The sequence below is a fragment of the Chelon labrosus genome, assembly GCF_963514085.1.
Source record: "Chelon labrosus genome assembly, chromosome: 1".
NCBI classification, from domain to species: Eukaryota; Metazoa; Chordata; class Actinopteri; order Mugiliformes; family Mugilidae; genus Chelon; species Chelon labrosus.
In genome coordinates this window covers 32,692,948-32,697,826 of record NC_140337.1, presented here as the reverse complement: position 1 = coordinate 32,697,826, position 4,879 = coordinate 32,692,948, and positions in this window count along the sequence as shown.

Sequence of the window (4,879 nt, the reverse complement as noted above, 5' to 3'; positions counted from 1 at the left end):
TTTTTCCCGTAGGTCTGACTCCATGGTTAGAATAGTTAGCGCAGGGGTCTTTTTATTGAGCGAGATATGTCGCAATATTATTCGTATACGCAAACACCGAAATCCACACGTATGATAGAATTCACAAGCGCAAAGTCCAGATTCGTGACTTGTAAATTGGTATTTGCACAAAGGTGTAATGATTTATTCAAATGTTTGGAAACTTGCAAATTAAATCATACCAATTTGTACAAATATATCACTTCTCGCACTCGCATCTGTCTTGAAATTTCATTTGCGACTCTTACTTTCCATTTGTGAAGTGTTATGCCCAGCACGTTGGAGAGCACAACCAAACGGACAGAACACTCAGCGACCACTTAATTTAATCAAAAATTTATTAAACAAAAGAGTCAACAGAACACAACCAAACCAAATAAACAAATCTACGCTGAGGTGCCTGGATGCACCAGCCATCCAGGAAGGAGAGACCGCCATCTTGGAAGGGCCATACCTTTATAGATGGCCACAGGTGAGATGGATCTCCCTAACGAGATGGGAGGTAGCAGGCAGAGAACCTGGGAAGGGAGGAGCACAGAAGCCAGCAAAACACAAAATGGCCCAGGGCCATCACAGAAGTGTTGAATCTGCGTTTGTGGATCATCCAATGCGCGCATTCATCCCTGCTTCCGTTTATGTAATTTTGAGACATTCCTTTCGCATTTTTCCAATCCGATCCGTACGCAAAGGTCTCAACCCAATGCAAGAGTCAACCCCCCCCCCCCCCCCCCAAAAAATAAAATAAAAAATAATATTCCAGTAGGTGGCGGTGTTGATCCTGCTTTACTGATGTACATTCGTTCCCCACTCTGTGAAGTGCTGATGGCTGCCCAAGCACTCCGGTGAGACAGATAACAAAGACGCGGTGAGTGAAATGCACCAGTTTTATGTTTACGATAACGTTTGTTTTTGAGACAATGCGTTGGCAGTTGGCACACAAAGACAAGAGTCTAGAGTCTAGAGTCTAGCCTGAATGTTAACAAGGGGCTCTAACGTTTAGCTATGTGGCTAATGATTAGCGTTAGCCTAAAATGCGGCTCAGGAAATGATGGACTGCTCTGTGCTGTTAAACTTCCTTATTAATTTTGAGTAAGTGATATAGACGAACCTATGAAGTAGATGTAGGGGGAAACACTTGAGGTCTGACGCAGAATATTGTCATCAGGAATAGTTTTAATAGAATTACAGTACCCATATTACCTAATCACACAAAAATGTTAATCTCCAATCATTTGTGCTTTGTGTGTGTATGTTTCAGCTGCTGTAAGGCGTAACTGTCTAACATCTGGGACCACAGACCAGGAAATAGACTGGACCATCAAAAGGTGGTTCCATCTCTCTCCAGGTAGAGATGGTGGCAGACTGAAAAGGATGAAGAGAAAGCAGGAAATGAACAGCACCATATCTTAAACTCGTGCTGAGAGTGGGGAGAATCCAATTTATCCAGTTTATGGACATGTGTAGAATCATAAATGTACAGTTTTTAAATTTGTTAAATGTTTGTTAAATGTGCAGGTGTGTGTACAGTGTGGACATGACTAAAAAAAAAAAACTAAACATTTGCTTATTCAAGATTTCTTTATTGTCAATTTCTCAATACGTTCACAACATGGAAAAATCGGGGGAAAAAAACGTTTCTCTCATAATAAAAGAAAACTTAAATAGACGAAAGTGAATGAAGTTGGCAGTGAAACAGTTACTAAGTAAACAGTTATAATACTCTTAATATCTGTCGAATTGCTTATTAATGTCACAAACTGCGGGTATGACAGCATAGTGATTAGTGATCATGCAGCCGTTTCAATGGAAATGTGCCTTGGCACATTTGTTCAACACCCTCAGAGATGGAGGTTCCAGGTATATTGGTTACAAGATCCATCCTTTCTTAAATTCATAGGAACATGCATAGACAACTATTTCTTGCTAAACACGGACGAAACAACCGCTAGCGTAAGATGGGAAGCGTTTAAAGCGTACATAAGGGGAGAAATAATTAAATACACAAGCTCAAAGACTAAACAGAACAAAAAAGAAATACAAATATTAGAAAGACAGATTAAAACACTAGAATTAGATCTTTATGAAAATAATGACGAGGACAAACAACAACAACTAGCAGTAATGAGAGCTGAATACAATAAACTAACAACTGATAAGTTTGCTAAAACTCTCTTATGGACCAAGCAAGCATATTATGACCAGGGCGAAAAGCCAGGCAAATTATTGGCTTGGCGGGTTAAGAAAATGCAAGCCGAAAGAACAATTAACATTATAAAGATGATGTCAGGCGAGTTAACAACAGACCCAGTGAAAATTAATACTACCTTCAGAAATTTTTATGAACTATTATACAAATCAGAATATGCAGGAACTACACAACAACAGGCATTTCTTGACCAACTGCAGTTCCAGAGCCTATCTGAAGGTGGAAAAGAGTTACTAGACAGGGCATTAACAGTTGAGGATCTTTATGACGCCATAAACAGTATGAACAGCGGGAAAGCACCCGGCCCTGACGGGATACCTATAGAATTTTATAAGAAGTTCAAGCAGAAACTCGCGCAACCTTTACTAGACATGTTTAACGAATCATATACAACAGGAAATCTTCCACCATCGTTAAGATTAGCTATGATAACTGTGATATTGAAACCTGACAAATCGCCAACCGACTGTTCATCGTTCAGGCCCATCAGTTTAATGGGATGCGATACAAAAATATTATGCAAAGCTCTTTCTAGAAGACTGGAACAATATCTTCCTCAATTGGTCAGTAATGATCAAAATGGTTTCGTGTTACAACGGCAAGGCTTCCATAACATCAGGAGAGTTTTGAATATACTGTTTGAGAAAAATAATGCCAGAGATACTGCAATGTTGTCTATTGATGCTAGCCAAGCATTCGATAGAATAGAATGGAAATACCTTTTTGATCTGCTGCCTAGATATGGTCTAGGAGAAACGTTTATCAAATGGGTCAAATTATTGTACACAAACCCTACTGCAGAAATATTAACCAATAATACAATTTCTAAACCTTTCAGTCTACGTCGAAAACTGTTTGCTTCCCAAATCAGCAACACCTGTGTCTGGGTTTCTTCTATGTTAAATGGCCTACCTTGCTGACCGCAGGCCAGCTGAGCCACAAAGCACATACAGCCCCCTAGTGGCACAGGACAAAATTACATGACATAATACAAAATGAATATGGCTCATAAGGGTTATTCCACCAAATATTGATTTCTGAACTCTTCCTAAGTTAAAACATTAGTATTGTGTTGTTTTAAAATGAATATAATCTTGTTTTCTTCGCATTATTTGAGGTCTGAAAACATTGCATCTTTTTTGTTATTTTGACCATTTGTCATTTTCTGCAAATAAATGCTCTAAATGACAATATTTTTATTTGGAATTTGGGAGATATGTTGTCAGTAGTTTATAGAATGAAACAAAAATGTTCATTTTACTCAAACACATACCTATAAGTAGTAAAATCAGAGTAACTGATAATTTTGCAGTGGTCTCTTAATTTTTTCCAGAGCTGTATATTGTAAAGCTTCATTGTTAAACACTTCACTTATGTATATGAATTTCTTTGAATTTGTATTGAATTGCAATTCTGCTTCCTTTAATTCAAATTCGAATTGTAATTCTAGATCCTGTTTTTGACATCAATTCAAATTCAATTCAAATTCAAGAATTGAATTCTCAATTCAATTCTGAATTGTGCACAAGCCTGTCTTGAGTATAGGGGTGACACTGAGGCCGATTTGAGAGACAAAGGGACAAGACCAGAGGTGAGAGAGGAATGAACAAAGGCAGTTATAGGAGGGGTGCGAGAGTGTATGGAAGCTGTTACAATACCAGTTGGCGGGGGGGGGGGGGGGGCAGATGAGACTTTCCATTTCTTGCAGTGAATTACCGCGATAACCCCCCCCCCCCGTCCAATGGCACGGGGTTGACTGTGAGGAGATGCTTCATTCAGCTGGGAAAAGTCATTTGGGTGTTGCCATGTCTCTGTTAGGCATAAGACATCATACCTGTGGTCACTGATGAAATCCTGTAGAAGTTATCCTTTACTGGAGGGAGAGCCGATATTAAAAAGTCCAAATTTGAGTACGGTTTGGCCAGGAGTGGGAGGAGGCTGTGCAGTAGTGAGATCATAGTCTAAGGGTGGGTTGGTGTGACATTTAATATTAACAAGATTGTTGGGGTTAACAGAAGATCGTCTAAATGAAGACAAAACTGGCCTGCTGGAGGATACAATGGTGCAGATGGGGAATGTACAGCACGAACATGGCCTAGCTAGTGAGATCAGTAGTAACTGCTGACTCACACAGAGAGGAGGGCGAGGAAGAGTAGTCAGGAAAAAATGGAGGATGGGTAGTTTGAACATCCTTCCGCGCGAGGGCTTCAGTACTAATTGAAGGTGCTGGATTGTATTGGTTGGGCAGAGGTGGAGGCGCTGAGAGGCCAGGTGATAATGATGTTAGTGGTCACGCACAGAGGGACAGCTGACATAATACGGCATGCTGTATGTTAGCTGCAAGGAAGCGACTACCGGACTTGTTTAGATGGAGGCCGTCAGGTGAAAAAAGAGAGGGGCGGGACCAAAAAGTTATGGATAAAGTAAATCTTGAATGAGCCACACATTGACTGCAGCCAGGTGTGAAGATAAAAAAGGCGACTGAAACGCTCAGCGCTGCGACCAGACATGGTGATAGGGCTGGAGATGAAAATGATCTCCCTGTTGCTGAGAAGATCAAACAGACCAATAAAATTTGCTTTTGTAAACTCAGTGTGCCGGCGACTGGTGTCACATGTGCCAATATGGACCGTT